Consider the following 16,778-nt stretch of genomic DNA (forward strand, 5'->3'; position numbering starts at 1 on the left):
ATTTATGTCCATTTCTCCGTGTATTTCCTATTGTTTTTGTTTTATGAATTCTGATGTTATATTACCTTGTGCATAAATATGTATGACATCTTCATTGTTGCTGTCTTTATCATGATAATGTTTTCTCCTGTGTCTTGTTTTCTGATTTTCTGTGAATTCAGCCATGCCTAATATTAATACCAAAACCTTTGTTTTCTTGTTGCTTGTATTTGCATGTATGGCATTTGTTCTTGTTTTCTATTTTTTCCTACTCTTTTACTTTCAGTATTTCCGAGGAACATTATTTTAGAAGCATCTCTTGCATGCAGCACTAGGTGGGTTTTTCTTTTTTTTTAAAGATTTTTTTCTTTATTTATCTGACAGAGATCACAAGTAGGCAGAGAGGCAGGCAGAGAGAGAGGAGGAAGCAGGCTCTCTGCAGAGCAGAGAGCCCGATGCGGGGCTCAGTCTCAGGACCCTGGGATCATGACCTGAGCCAAAGGCAGAGGCTTAACCCACTGAGCCACCCAGGCGCCCCTAGGTGGATTTTATTTTGTGACTCCATGAGCTGTTTCTGAAGACTGAGGTTAGCAGGTCAAAGTTAAAGAAAGCTTCTATAGCTCTTGACCCCCATGGCCGAATAAACTGCTTTTTTTTTTTTTTTTTTTTTTTTTTTTTACTGGCTGGACCACTTTATCCTGTCACCAGTCATTTAGAAGCAAGCCATCTCCCCACCATTGCCAGCATGGCTATTTACCATCCTTAAATTTTTAATAGGTGAAAATGGGACCTCATTGTTCTCACATTTGCTTTTCTTGGCTCTATCTAATTCTACTTTAAGTAAATAAAGATGGAAGAAAAAAGAAGTCAAAATGAGGGGTGCCTGGCTGGCTCAGTTGGTGGAATGTGTGGCTCTGGATCTCAGGGTTGTGAGTTCAAGTCCCACAGTGGGTGTAGAGATTACTGAAAAATAAGAAAATATTAAAAAAAAAAAGTCATAATGAAACAGTCCTTTTCAGATATCTCCAGCGAGTTTAAGATGGGTGGTGGTGTTTTTTATTCTAGATTCCCATGACATTGGACTGATCATTAGTCACAGGCTCCTCAGGGTGGGCCTTGAATTTTCCCAGGAGAAATGGTCAAGGTTCCTTCCTCACAGCCCAACACCTTGCTTTCTTTCCTTCTGTAGTGAACAGGCAACATAACAAAATAGGAAGTTATAGGGTCTGGAGCTAGATTAAATGGGTTTAAATCCCAGCTCCATCTCTATTTACTAGCTGTGTGATCTATGACAGTTACTTACCCTCTCTGTGCCTTTTTTCCCTGAGGTAATAATTCTCAAGGATGATAATGACTACAACAGTGATACCTACTGGGGTTGTTGTGTAGAAGAGTTGACTTGTGTACACTCGGGTTTTTTTTTTTTTTTTTTTTAAGTAATCTCCACAACCCAAGTTGGGCTCAAACTCACAACCCTGATATTAAGAGCCACACATTCCACCAAATGAGCCAGACAGGCACCACAGGATTATTACTATTACTAGCTCCACCACTGTGATATACTCCTTTTTCACTTCAACTATGAGGTTTTAGAGGAAGCTCTTTTCTTTTTAGATGACCCTGCTTCCTTAGCTGCTGCATTAGGTCTTAGACCAGGGTCCTGACACAAGCCAATCAGTCCTTTTCTGGGATCTCTGAAATTGGGGCACGAGAAAGGAAGCTTTTAGTAATTCTCAGGTTGGGGAGCTCTCAGATGGGAAACCCAGGCTCCCGGCAGCCATGTTTCCAGCCTGAGGGGGAAGCTAGGTTTTGAGAATGAGGCTGACAGACTTGTGGAGAGAAGGAGACATTAGAGATGGAAAGAGTCTGGCGTTGCGGAATCCTTTATTCTGGTGGTCCCCAAATAAAGCTTATAAGTTTCCTACTCCCCCTAGGCTTGCCTGCATTGATCTTCTGCCACTTGCCACCAAAAAAGGGTTTAATACACTTCCTAAGGCATATTAGGACAGTACAGATTGTGAGGTCTCCCATTTGTCTGTCCATCTCTCTAAAAAGCTAAGAGCTCTTGCAAGCCTAAGACACACACACACACACACACACACACACACACACACACGGCTTGGAGTCAGCTGTGATTCCTTCCTTGCCTGTGCTGCCTGCACATGCTTCTATTTCTCCACACACGTCAGAAGACAGCTGTACCAATGTCCAGGCCTAAGGAACTGTTCTTGCTAAACAGGATGTGATTGCGGAAACGTGTGCCCTTTTCTATACACCCCTTGTCCTTTCTTACTGCCCTATTGAGTAATTCACAAATATATAATGAGCACCTGCCAAGAACCATGTCAGGCCTGGGGCCCCAGACAGGCAGCAAACAGTCCCTGATGTCAAGGATCCTGCAGCTTTTAGGGCTATCAGGCTGTCAAAAGACAGCTCCGAGAGAGACAGTAGGGTGAGTGTTAAACAGATGCTTTCGCCAAGTGCTGCAAGAGCTCACAGGAGGCTCCATTACTGGTTGCCTGGGACAATCATCTGGCTGGTCTATCCGCCTCCAGCTTTTCCCCATCCCAGTCCAGCCTGTCCACTGCTGCCAGACTGTCTTTCTGAACATAGCTCAGTTGTGCGAACCTCTGCCTCTGCCTTCTGCAGCTGAAACCCACATTCCTTAGCCTGGCAAGATCCATCATCCGGATATTCCTCAACCTACTTTCTCAGCTACATTGTCCACTGCTCCTTATCCACAAGCCTAAGCGGTCCACTCACCTTCGTCATACACATTCAGTGTCTCCCCAGCACTGTGCCTTTCCTCACTCTGTTCCTTCTGTCGGTGAGCTCTGCATGTCTCAATTGTATACACCCTCCCAGGTGTGATGAGCAAATGCCTTTCTTTGCTCATGGGCCTGCTCTGATCATCTGGCTGTGTGCTATGTCAAGAAGGATTCTGTGGATATACCTGGGATTAGGGAAAGAGTAAAAGAATCTGTTGGCAAAATCTGCCATAGGCACCACACTGAATGAGTGTGGACAGCAGGGAAGGGTGAGGATGAAGTGCACACTAGGGGTGCATTTGCAGACTTCATCCCAGGTCCAGGTCTAATGCATCTCCCTAAACCCCATGAAGATTTCCTTGCTCTTCCAAGTAAAATTAACCTCTGTTTTTCCCCCCTTAATATTTATAACCCTCTCTCTATACCTCTCTGAGAATACAGATTGCTCCTACCTTGTATGGTACACCTGTTTTGTTGCCCTTTTGTTTTCTATATGAGACAGATGGTATCCTACAGAGGATGATACAGGTAGGGATTCAAAACACATGAACCGAATGCATGAAATCATGTGGAACACCAAGATGAGTATACAACCACAGAAGAGCCTTGAGAGGCCTTTCCTGATAAGCTGACTTGATCTAGAAGCCTTGACCCAGAGCAGACTCTGAGGACAGTGTTATTGTGGCCATGTTCTCATTCCTGAACCGATTTCCTGTATTGTTATTCCTGTCTGACTTGTTATTTGCTCTCTTCTTGTGAGTCTGTGACCACTAAAGTCTGAGCTCCCAGGCTCGCTTTCATTCCTTTACTTAGTAAACCACTTTTTTGGCAGGGTGAGGGGCTGAGGGAGAGAGAGAGAATCTTGAGCAGACACCATGCCCAGTGTGGAGCCTGACATGGGGCCTGATCTTGCAACCCAAGAGATCATAACCTGAGCCAAAATCAAGACTCAATGAACCATTTTTGATGCCTCCTTGGTGATCAGTTCTGTGTGCACTGTTAGGGACACATGGAGGATGTCATGCCTTCAGTCCGATCACTGACTTAGGGAGAGTGAGGTAGAGGTGGAGAAAGACGGAGAGCTGAGTCACTGGGTACAAGAGAGCAGTATGTGCACCCTAAGAGAAGATCAGGAGAATGCTGAAGAAGAACAGTAGTAGGCTGCTGGAGGAATGTGGGGTGGGTGTGGAGGTTGTTGACATACCCACCCATACCCACCAAATTCCTCCTTTGTCTACACTGCTCAGCACCTTATAACTGTGTTGCCTGATTGCTGCAAGCTTCTTCCCCTGTTCCAGGAACCAAATGGATGGAGTCAGGAAATATTTAAACAGCCTCAGACTATCCTAACACCCCCTACACAACCCCCCCACCCCAAGCCTCAAGAGCACAGCACTAATTACCCATCTAGATCTGGGATCCTCATGTTACCCACTGAATTCCCTTGAGTATCTTGTGCTGTAGTTCACATCTGGGACTCTGGGCCCAACAATCACCCGGGCTCCTGAGTGGCACAGGGGGCCCTGGTTTTCCAGTCCTCAGGCCTGGGTGACTACTGTGGGCATCTGTGATGTCCCCAGATTATTACAACATTTGGCAGATTTGCTAAAGCTGCTCTGCTCTTCTATCCTTCTGGGTTTCTCGTCCCACCACAGGCACCTCGCTCCCCCTCCTCCCAACTCCCCCTCTCTCCACCTACCAACATGTTTAGGCTGCAAACCCAGCTGCAGAGCTGTCTAACCCTGTTGGCAGGAGACGAGCTGGCTCCAGAGAGCTGGCTGGAGGGGAATGCAGAGGCTCACATTTCTTTAGCTCGTGCCAAACATTATTCAGACGTAGCTTTTCAAACAGACACAAATTGCTCATCCAATAAACACAGAAGGGCTAATCCCAGGACATTTATCACAGTGGGGAAAGATGAGAGAAAGGACAGTCAAAAGAGGCCTTTGAGAGCTGGCCTGGTGTGGCTGGCCCAAGGGGAGGTGGTGAGAGCTCCATGCACCCCTGGGGTTTTCTCCTTAGAGGACCTGAAACCCAGCACCAGGGCTTTGGGATTTGCTTTCATCATGACATCCAAAGCCTGCGTTGGTGCTTACACTTCCCGTGGTAAACAGAGGGAAGAAATCAACATGGGTCAGGTGCCTTTGTAGGCAGAAAGACCCTACCTCCAACTGCCAATAGTCATGTGTGATAGCTGCCTACAGGGACTTCCTATACTTCCCCCAACATGTGCACACAAAATGTCCTCAAGGCATTCTGTAGTTGTGTGCGGAGTTCTCAGATGTCCCTCCTGGCCTGAAATCTCTCATTTCTGACAGGTGTGAGAGCATGGCTGCTGAGAAAGCAGGTTGAGGGACTAAGCTGACCACAGTGGCAGGGGACTAGAGGCACGGGGATCCTCTGTCAGCACCAGAGGGCCAGCCAAACCACTGAAGTCATTTCCTGGTCCCTTTCTGCTCGATCCTTCTAAGGGGCCCCCAGAAGCGTTCCCCTTAAGGAACTGTGCCCAGAAATGAGAGAAACTAGACCCTGCTCTGAGGACCAATATCAGAAGCCCAGGGAGAGGAGGACCAGGTGAAACCTCAGTAGACAGCCTGGGTCCCCTGCTGCCCTATGTCTGGGTCTGGGAAATGCCACCCTCACCAGGGCTGAGGGTCTCCTTAGTGGGAGGAGACAATGACTAGATCAGGCTAAGGTCATGATAAAAATTGTCAACTTTGATATAGTCAGGCACTATTCTCACTTTTCTCATAACAACATGATGAAGTAGGACTAGTATTATTGGTGCTACTTACCAGTGAGGCACTGAGAGTTTAGATAACTTCCCTACAGTCACCCAGTTAGTGAATGGGAGGCTTCAGAATATGTGCCATATGGTCTACAGGTATAAGTAGAGATGCAGTGGTTCCAGAAAACAGTTCAGAAACTCCAGTTATGTGGGAATCCTCAGGATGGTGGGGTTTGGAGGTCTGGAGTTACCAGACCTGGGATGATGCTTTCAAGGCACACTGTTAGAGCCGGTTTCCACTAAGGACCTGAGGGCTTTAAAATTAGGTTGACTAACCCTCCTAGTTTTTCCAGAACTGGGTCCTGTGATGTGGGATAGTCCTGGGCAAACAGAAGTAAGTTTACCAACCTAACTGTAACAAAAGGGCTGGGCTTGAATCATTGCTACAGACTTCAGGACCCACCTGTGGGCTAAACTCCTTCGCACACCTCCCAAGCTAGAGATTCAGAGTAGCACGCTGATGAGGAAGATGGGCAGAATAATGACCAGCTACCAGCAGCTCTTCCCAGACACTTGGAAGGAACTGACTATACCATCAGGGGGCTCTACAGTAGGGACACCACAGCCCTCAGAGGTTAGTGGAAATAAGGTGCTTTCTGGTGTGGCCAGTCCTGACACAATCAGGTGAATTCTCAGGTGAGAAGTGGCAGCCAGGCAGGCAGAATGAACCTGGTGGTCTCAAAGGAAGCCAGAGGCAGGGGGCCCAGCCCACTGCCTGCAGGAAGTTTCTGGTTCTTGAGACTTCATTCCTGCAGGGGATAACCTCTCATCTACCCACCTGCATTCCTAGGCTTAGCAGCTCTTACCCTTCTCCCTCTCTGGCTTTGTCCCCACTTGTTGTGTGAGCATGTCTGTCAGTCTCTTTGGTTGCAAAGAACTGACACTTACTAATACAACACCTAGAGGATTCCAAAACAAGGAGACTGGGGAAAGAAGCTGAAGGAATTCAGGTAGTGCTCTCTTCATTTCTAGGTACTCTTTGTGGTCTGTTTCTTTTAATCAGTTTTCTGTGCTTTTTATGTATTGGCAGAAGGTGGAATATTTATATAATTTTAATTCCAGCCATACCTAGGGTCTGACTGACCATCCTGAATCTCAAAACCAAAATCTCAGGAGAGACCCTCTGATTGGTCCAGCTTAGGTGAGATGCTCACCTTTGGTCCAATCAGCTGTGGCTGGTGGGTGGGTTTAAGCAGTACAAAAATGGATATGGACGGCCAGTCCCAGGAGGGCCAAGGCTTTTGGAAAAAGAGTCACCAGGAGCTGGCTACACACTTTCACTCTCTATCATTTAGATTTCCTGGTACTGACAGGTAACTGTGCCTTCCCCTCCCTGAATTTATAAAATTTCTTTTGTGGGTCCCTCAATGCTTGGTTCAGTGTTATTTTCACACTAGAATATTGTAAAAATTAATCTAGGTAACTGTGGTAAGCTATTCAAAATCCAGTTCTTAAGCCTGGTGACCCATCATCTCTACCTTATACAGCACCCTGTCTTTTTCTCTTTTGCTTTATGGTTTAGGATCTGGCTGCTCAAAGTGAGACCTGACAGACCAACAGCTTTGCAGTTCTTAGTAGAACTTCCCCACCCCCTCCCACATATTTGAGTAACTTCTGCATTTTATTTGTTTTATTTATTTTAAGATTTTATTTATTTATTTGACAGAGAGAGATCACAAGTAGGCTGAGAGGCAGGCAGAGAGAGAGGAGGAAGCAGGCTCCCTGCTGAGCAGAGAGCCCAATGCGGGGCTCGATCCCAGGACCCTGGGATCATGACCTGAGCAGAAGGCAGGGGCTTTAACCCACTGAGCCACCCAGGCGCCCCAACTTCTGCATTTTAACATCTCCCCAGGTGATTTTCATTAAAGTCTGGTAAGCACTGGAGGGGTTTCTTGTCTTATCTCTTCTAACAGACTAGAAATTCTCATGGTAGGGTCTCCATTCAGCAGACATCCAGTATACACTTTCCATGTTCAAAGTGCCTTGCTTTGTTTTAAAAGGGCTAAAAGCCCTCAAATGCAGTAATGAGGGAATGAGAGAATGAGATTGTGAGAGAAGAGGTAATGAGAGAATAGTGGTTGAAGAGGAAAAATTAATTATATGGTATCTGAGTTTTGCTTTGAAATAATCCTACAGGAGGTGGAGGGAGGTTGGAGGTATAGATGAAGCAAATACAGGGCGATGGAAACATTGAGGTTCATTACACTATTCTTCCTACTTTTGTGTATTTTTCCTACTTTTGAGATTTTCCACAATAAAAATTAAAAGAAAGGAATAATGGTGGAATACATTGAAAGAAATCATCTAGCTGCTCAAAATAAATTTGTTTTCTGGCCAAATGAAGTAAATCCATTCCACTTCCAAGTGGGATTGCACAATCCCTTGTCAGAGACTTTTGGAGGATGTGTGCAATAGAAGAAATTTGGAACGTTGGTCATGTGCAAATGATTTTCTAATTTTGTAAAAGTCGGGGTGGTAGTTTCTTTCTGTCACTTTAAGCTGACTTGAGGAAAAGAAGGGAAATCTACAAATTCATGTAACTCATCAGTCCAGGGGCAATCAAATATGGCCATACTAGGGCACATACCCCTGCCTCTGTGTTGGCTTAACTTTCAGGAGGCTCTTTCCACATGATAGCTGTAGGGGGTTAAATAGTGTACCCCCCAAACTCACATTTACCCGCAACCTCAGAATAGATCTTGTTTGGAAATAGGGTCTTTGCTGATGTAATTGGTTAAGTCAAGATGAAGTTGTACTGGATTAGAGTGGGGCCTATTTCCAGTGATTGGTGTCCCAGCACGAAGAGGAGAGGGCACAGTGACAGAAGAGCAACATACACACAGAGAAGGCCGTGTGAAGATAAAGGTAGAACGGGAGTGATGCAGCTAAAAACCAACGAATGCTGAGTTGTTGGGAGCCACCAGGAACAAGAGGAAGCAAGGAAAGGTTCCTTCTTAGAGCTTTCGGAAGGAACCAGGCTCTGCTGCCCTCTTGATTTTGGGATTTCTAGTTTTCAGAACTATGAGAGAATAAAGTTCTGTTGTTTTCAGCCACCAGGCACTTGGCAATTTGTTACAGAGTCCTAGAAAACTAATATAATACCTTTGGCAAGTCCAGGATGGCCACCCCAGAGGAAAGGAGGAGACTTTTTCTCAGTATTTCTCAATATTTCTCAATCAGAATTCCTGAGAGAAGATGGGATCTTTGCTCCTTGGCCTCCATAGACCATGTGTCAATCCCTGAACCAATCACTGTGGCTAGAGGGAAACAGTGTTCTGATTGGCCAAATATAAGTCCACTGAGGAGCACTATCCCAAGTAATTTTATGGTATCCGAGTTTTAGAGCTTGGCCTATCCTAACCACACTGTGGAAGAATGGACCTCCTCTTACCATAAGGACGAATGAATTAAGAGTGGAGAAAATTAACACCAGTCCATTACAAAGAGAAAAAGTTGATTCTGCAAACTATACTTTTACTCAAAAATAGATTTTTTCCTATTTGTTCATTTTCAATTTTATTGATTTTTAAAATTTTGAAACAATAAAAAATGTATAGAAAATTTGCAGGCACAGTACACAGACCAATTTTTTCCCCAAAACCATTTTAAAGTAACTTGCCAGTATGATGTTCCACCACTCCCAAACACTTTACTATGTATGTCCTACCAATAGGGACATTTGCCCAAGTAACTATAATACAACAGTAAAAATCAAGTCATTGATATTATACCTTACCTTCCATCTGGTCCTCAAATCCCAATTAAGTTTGCCACTTATCTCAATCCTGTCCTTTAAAACAGAAGGATATAGTTAAGAGTCACCTGTTGCATAGAGTCATAATACCTTTTTACTCTCTTTCACTTGGGAGCAGCAATAACATCTTTTCTAGTCTTCAGTGACCTTCACATACTGAAGATTACAGACCAGTTATTTTATAAAATGTACCTCTGGGCTTTTTCCAACCATAGAGAGTTAGATTCTAACACCAAGAATAGATTTTTAAAGATATAAAGGAAGCATAGATTTCTCAGAATAAGTCAGGGCCAGGGCAATCAAATTTCCTTTTATGGCAGGTCCCTGAACTGACAGATCACAGAGATGTACTTGATAGTCTGTCTGTTGGCAAACTGGGTCTTCAGCAAGGCCTTTAACAATCTCTGCCATGATATTCTTGTGGATAAAATGGGGGAAATGGGTTGGATGGTAGTACAATTAAGAGGGAAAGTAACCTACCAAATGACTGGAGTGGACCTTTGTCATCATATTTGTCCACTCAACATGCAATCCCTTATTCCAGAATAATTTTCTGAAAATAATATAATATTGGAGGGCTGTAGTGCACTGGATCTCACCATGGAAGCAGAAAGAAGATTCTCCTTTTTACTTCCTAGCAGCTAGGACTCAAGTGTGTGAATTGAGCCCAGCCATTCTCACCAAGGACTTTCAATTTTTAGGGAAGGATGCTAAGAAGCAAGGGTAGTGTGGAAAGTATTCATAGGGACAGAAGCAGCAGCTTGAACAGTCTTGAAGTGGTGGTGGTGAGTATTCACCGGCAGCGGTGGCCATGGCAGAGCTATTGTGTTATTGACCGGTTTGTAGTCAAAAGCCTTGCTTGGCACAATGACAGTATTTAAAAGGATCCAAGTCAACTTATAGGGTGTTTTCACTGTTCCAGGGCTCCGTATTCAGCCCCGCCTTTTAGTTAGAATATTTAAAAAAAAAAGTGTGTTAGAAGGGATCAACGGAAGTATGATATTTGGAATTATGAAGGCAACTGATGATCCTGCTCTCTTCTAACATGTGGACCCCACTGGAATGCTGCATCTAGTCCTGGCCATGAGTCTTTGTCTTTTTTTTTTTAAGGTTTTATTTATTTATCTGAGAGAGAGAGAACAAGCAGTGGGAAGGGGCAGAGGGAGAAAGAGAGAAAGAGAGAGAGGGAGGAAGCAAACTCCCCGCTAAGCAGGGAGCCCGATGTGGGACTGGATCCCAAGATCCAGGAGATCATGACCTGGGCTGAAGGCAGATGCTTAACCAACTGAGCCACTCAGGCGCTCCCGGACACTAGCCTTTTATGAAGGAAATAGGCAAACTGGAACCTGGTCAGAGAAGGATGATCAGGACATGGCAGGAAATCAACCATAAAACATGAAAAACAGTAGAAATGGGAGATACCACATTCCCTGCCTCTGGAGAAGGGGGACTTGGTGACATGCACGCTTGGATTTCATATTTCCTAAGGACCAGTGCCTATTATTACCTCCTTTCTCAGTGGGAGTGTCTCTTGTGATTTTACTGTCCTGGTCTTCCTATTGTATACTGGATGTATGGGGAGGGGGAGATAACTTCCAAAAAACTTGTAAGTTTTTTTTATTTGAGAGTAAGCTTCTGACATGATGTCATATTACCCCCCAAATCTCATATGTATATTTCTAAGATAACCACAATACAACCACTAAAATCAGGAAATTAACATTGATACAATAGTATCATCTTATTTTAGGATACGTTTCATTGGTCATCCCCAAAATATTTTACAGCAGAAAGATCCACTTCAGAATTACAATGTTGCATTTAGTGGTCATTTCTCTTTCGTCCCCTCCAGTGGGGAACAGTTCCCCAGTCTTTCCTGACCTTAATGAACTTGAAATTTGTTAAGACTTCACAATGATTATTTCCTGGAATGTTTCAAAATTTGGATTTTTCTAATGTTTCCCATTGAAATTGTAAGTATTCTGTGGAGGAGGTACTCTGAAATTATGTAAATATCTTGTTACTCATCAAATGTTCATTTCTTTATTTATATCAGCATAAACTCATGGTTTCTTATTTTGTTCAATTGGCTGTCAACTGTTCCTATCACTATTTATTTTCATGCTCAAATTGTTCCAGGTTTGGCCAGTGGGAGCTCCTTCAAACTGATTTCTGTGTTCTTTTGACATATCCTCATTATTCTTTGAGCCCTTCTTACTTTTTGGTAGATGATTTTCTAGGCTCAACTTGTAATATCTCTGGTCCATCCCTGAAATCAGCCTTTTTTCCCCCAAGAAAATCTAGTTCCTTTTATTGGAAAATGATGTTTAGAAATCAAGATTTTACTCATTGCTACTGGGAAGTTTCTGCTTCCAGCACTTTTCCAAGGTATTTATTCATATTTACATGTAAATTATACACAAACACCCCTATATTTATTTCATTATCTAGCTATATATTGAAAACCACAAATTCACACCAACTTCTCTAATTCGAATAAAGTATCAAAGAGCTCATTTTAGTTTTGTCCTTGTCTATATTTGTAACTCCCTTCTCTGACAGTCAGAAACTGGGTGACTCTCATTAGCCATATATTTATTTCTGATCAGTGTCTCTGTGTTTAACAATCTCCTCATCCCATCTGGGCTCTAACACCCCATACTGGGCTGCCCTAATTCGCTGAAACTCCTAATACCCTAAGCCCCCATGGATGCCCTCTTTATTCTGCTTGGGCTTTGACGCCCTGCACTAGTCTGCCACTCTCCCCACTCATTATTATCCCCCCTCTCTCCTCATCTGGTTGGACTTTCACATACTATCTATGATGTTTAGGCGCCTACCTTGCTCATCCCTACCTCATGGCTTTTGGGCTGAATTGCTCAGGAAGAGGATGAAGGGAACTTGTTTTATAGTTTAAAGGACCCTGAACCTGAAGGATTATACCTGGACTTGAATTAGATGATGAAATTCTAGATCTAGAGCCTGAGCCTGAACCTTAATAGGCTCAGCCTTTGGGGGATCTGGAAGGAGATTAAGGTATTCCACACATGTGAAGAACCTAAATAATTTGTGGCCACTGGGTAAACTACAGTGGTTTAAGAAAGAGGGCTGTAGATTCTTTACTCCTCCACTCAACAAGGAGGATACATCTACTCCCTTTGAATCTACACTGCCCAATAAGTTGCTTTAACTAAAATACCCAAACAAGTGATGCCAAAGGCTGGGCCTCTTGGGATTTGCATCCTCTTACCTTGTCTTGAAATGTTCTTTCTTGGAATGCAGCCTTCAGTTTGTGAGGCAACTCAAGCAGCCATGTGAAAGGCCTTTATGGAGAGGTCCAAGTGGAAGAGAACCAAGGTCCTGACCCACGGCTGTCTAAGCCGGCCTCTAGCCCACACAAAATGGCAGCCATGTGAGTGAAGCCATTTGGGAACAACCAGCTGTGCCAGTGCCCAGGTGGAGCAGAACTGCCAGTCAACCTACACAATTAGGAGAAAGAAATTGTTAGTTTGAAGACACTAAGTTTTGGTGTGCTATCTTATGCGGAAGTAGATCATTGAAATAATGGTCTGTGACGTGCCTGGCACTATTCCAGGTCCTTCTGATTCACTGATGTGAAAGAGAAATGTGAACTGACAGGTGCAGAAAAGGGTGCTGTGGAACGGGGGAGGAAATGCCACTAACCAGTTGAAGGCAGCCTGCAGGCAAAAGCAGAAAGCTGGCTGACTCTGCGCAGATCAGCACTGAACAGGCAAACTACAAAACCCACACTCCAGTTTTTGGCCAATCAGCACTGCAACTTCCTCTTCCAGGTATCTCCTCTGATGGGATTAATTTCCACCTGACAAAGTGGAAAAGTGGAAAGAGGTGGAGAAGGTTGCCTTGGGTCTTTCTCTCTGTTTCTAATACCAGTTCCTGTTTGGACAGCTGTCCTGTTTGGACAGACAATATTGTTCTGAAGGTTTCTGACCTGGACATTTCTGAAGGAAAAAATTTACAGATTGTAGGCATCTCTAAATGGGGGTAGGGATGCTGATAATGCTGGTGGGAACCTCATTGGCTCTGCATGTTCCCAAGGAATAAAGAGCAAGTGTTTCTTTTCCTTGCTTCCTGGACTCAGAGAGGGTCTTGGAATAAGTCTGTGACCCCTAATCTCCCCTCCATCCTGTCTCCAGGCTATTATCTGGATACATGGAAGATATATATCTCCATTTCCCCCTCCTCTCAGTTTTCAGATGGGGCATTATTTAGACCCACCCTCACTCACTGGACAGGCATTTTCTTCTAGGTATAGGGTGTTGGGGTCAGCTTCACCTTGACCAATTCCCTGATGAACAATTCTTAACTTATGTGTCTAAAATAACTTAGTGGGATGGGGTGCCTAGGTAGCTCCATCCATTGAGCATCCAACTCTGAGTTTGGCTCAGGTCATGATCTTGGGGTTGTGAGATGGAGCCCCATGTCAGGCTCCGTGTTGGGCATGGAGACTGCTTAAGATTCTCTCTCTCGGGGCACCTGGGTGGCTCAGTGGGTTGGAGCCTCTGCCTTTGGCTCAGGTCATGATCCCAGGGTCCTGGGATTGAGCCCCCAGTCAGGCTCTCTGCTCAGCAGGGAGCCTGTTTCCCTTCCTCTCTATCTGCCTCTCTGGCTACTTGTGGTCTCTGTCTGTCAACTGAATAAATAAAATCTTTAAAAAAAAGAAAAAGATTCTCTCACTCTCCTTCTGCTCCACCCCCCTTCCCCTCATACACTCTCTCTAAAAATTAATAAGTTGAAAAAAAGAAAGTTAAAATAACTTGGGGGGGGTGCCTGGCTAGCTCAGTCAGTTAAGCATCTAACTCTTGATTTGGCTCAGGTCATGATCTCTGGGTTGAGATTGAGTCCCATGTCACAATCTGTGCTCAGTGAGGAGCCTACTTAAAGTCTCTCTCTCCCTTTCCCCTCCTTTCCTGTGTGTGTGCACTCTTTCTCTCTCTCTCAAAATAAAATAAAATAAGGTAAAATAATTTAGCAATAGTTCTTCCCTTCTCCCTTCCCCAATCAAGATAATCATAAGCATTCATTTAACAGGTATTTTAACAATATTTACTCAGTGTCCACTATGTATGTTCAGTTCCAGGAGCTGAGGATACAAGAGTGAAGAGAGGAAGTTCCTGCACTCATGGAGCTGACCCTCTACTGAAGGAGACAGACAACAATAAATAAATATATGATGTAGGGTAGTGATACATGCTCTGAGAAAAATCAAGCAGGTAAAGTAGATTTGGATGGGGGACTATTCTACGTAGGATAGTCTGAGAAGACCTCTCTCTTAAGGTGACATTTGAAAGAGCTGAATTAAATACGGGAGATGAGTATTTCAGACTAAATGAATAGCAAGTACAAAGGCCCTGAGACAGGAAGAAATAAGCAAATTCCAGAGAACTACTTGGCTAAAGCAGGTAGAACATGATAGAGAGTGACAGATGTGGGTGGGGAAGAGAGACAAGAAACCAGTTAGGTAGGGCTCCTACACATTTAGATTTTGTTCTGAGTAAAATGGCATGATCTGATTTAGGCTTACAAGTATCTTCCTAAATGCTCTTTGGAGAACAGACTGGGGAGGGGGAAGGGAGGAGGTGAAAGCAGGGTGACCAATTAGGAAGCTACCATTATAACCCAGGTCAAGATGATGGTAGCTTGGTCCAAGACAGTTATAGCAGAATTAATAAGTAGTTAATTCTGGTGATTTAAACGTTGCACTGCCAAGATTTGCCGAGGGACTGGAAATGGCATTTTAGCATAAGAGAGGCACATCGAGGACACCTTTTAGGTTTTGGGCTTGAGGAACTGGCTAAACAGTGGTGCCATTCTCTGAGGTAGATTAAGAAGGAGAGTAGGGTCTAGGGAGTAGGTTGTCAGGGAGGGGGCACAGGAGGTATTGAGTCTGAGATGCTGGTAAGATAGGCACTTGAAAGTAAGTCTGAAGATCCAGTCTAGAGATAGAAGTTCTGCAGTCACCAGCAAATGATTACATATTACTCCTAGGGAGTGTGTAGACTGAAAAGAGCATCATGTGCCATGTTCTAAGGCCTCCAACAACTGTGGAAGACAGAAATTTTATGTCATTGTATACAGATATTATAAATCACTCCTGGGGAGTCCCTACGGACAGAAAAGAGCATCATGGACTATGGCCTGGGGACTTCAACAACTGGAGAAGAGGAGGAGAAGCCCACAAAGGAGACAGAAGAATGACTAGTGAAGTGAGGAAGATCAAAGAGGCCTGGTGTCCAGGCAGCCAAGTGAGGAAAATATTCTATATGATCATAACCAAGAGTCAACTCCTGAGCCTCAGTTTTCTCATCTGTGAAATGGAGATGGTAATAACCATCTACTGCAAAGTGCTGTAGGATTGAGTATTGCAAATAAAGCAGTTAGGCTTGCGCTTGACTGGCATATAGTAAACTCCCAAGCTATGCTAGCTATCGCTATCGTTTCCTCCACTTGAGGGTTGGCTGCTAGAGCCCTCGGCTTCTCCATCCACATAAGTAACAGCATTTCCATGAGTCCTTCTGGGGGGGTGTGTGTGTGAGGTGTCCCTGCTCACTCAGGCCGCAGGTGTGCCTGAGGAGTGGCCTCTGGATCAAATCTGAACCAAGCAACTTCAGCGACCGTGCAAATCAACCAGGGGCAAATACGTGGTAAATAAAGGTCTGGGAGCCAGAACTCTGCCTCTGTCTCTCACTAGCTGTAGGATCTTAGGTAAGCTTCTTAGCCTTCCTGAACCTTGAACCCTTTATCTGTAAAATGGGAACAACTGCTACCTCCTGGAATTGTGTCTGAGTTCGTGTAAACTGTAAACAAAGCTGGCTGCTCTTCCGAAGGCCAGCGAGGGAGTTACTGACGCTCCTTGCCACCCTCCCACCTAAAGCACGTATCCTCTTAATGCACTAAGAGAGGCACCCTACACACCCAAAACCCAGCTGTGTGGGCCTCTGAGATGCCCTAGGCTGGGCTGCCATAGGCTGAGGCTGACAAGCCGAGACTCCGTGCACTTTCCCGCGGCGCGCGGTTGAGCCGCGCCTCCTTGCGGGGCCCCCAGTTGCTAGAGGAGTCTAGCCCGCCAAGGTGAGGACACCGAACGTCCCACAGAATCCCGCCGCGGCCGTCCCACCTCCCCCCACCCCGGTGTCGAAGCCCGTTTCCCATCCGTCTTCCGGACCCAATCAGGCCTACCGAGGCGCCCCGACTGGAACGCCCTCGCGGCCCCCAATCCCTCAAATCAACGACCAGCCGGTTCTCGGCGCCATCGCGCCGTAGGCCCAGGCCCGTACCCCGGCCCTTCAGCACCGCAGGAAGTGGCGGCGCCTCTCAAGGGCAGCCAGCAGGAGGAGGAGGAGGAAGCGGAGGAGGCGCGGCTCGGTAACAACCCAAGGCAAGCCGCGAGGGCGCGGGAGGAGGGCGGTGTGGGAACCAGAGCGCGCTGCGCCGGAGCTCCGCACCGCCC

General features: G+C 45.2%; 1 protein-coding gene across 4 annotated transcripts in view; it reads right to left on the minus strand.

Moving 5' to 3' along the window:
* Nucleotides 1-16,653, minus strand: part of SPINK4 (serine peptidase inhibitor Kazal type 4) — a 76,513-nt gene extending 59,860 nt beyond the window's left edge. For 2 of the 4 annotated variants that reach the window (XR_006386396.1, XM_044265528.1), the window contains exons 1-2: nt 16,508-16,653; nt 12,540-12,768 (exon numbers count right to left, since the gene is read on the minus strand). The gene's annotated coding sequence lies outside the window, so the exon portion shown is untranslated. Of the gene's footprint in view, nt 1-9,271; nt 9,326-12,539; nt 12,769-12,973; nt 13,027-16,507 lie in introns of those variants that run through there. The other 2 variants (XM_044265530.1, XM_044265529.1) reach the window with 2 other exon arrangements.
* Nucleotides 16,654-16,778: the final 125 nt, after the last annotated feature.

The sequence above is a fragment of the Neovison vison genome, chromosome 9 (assembly GCF_020171115.1).
Source record: "Neovison vison isolate M4711 chromosome 9, ASM_NN_V1, whole genome shotgun sequence".
NCBI classification, from domain to species: domain Eukaryota; kingdom Metazoa; phylum Chordata; class Mammalia; order Carnivora; family Mustelidae; genus Neogale; species Neogale vison.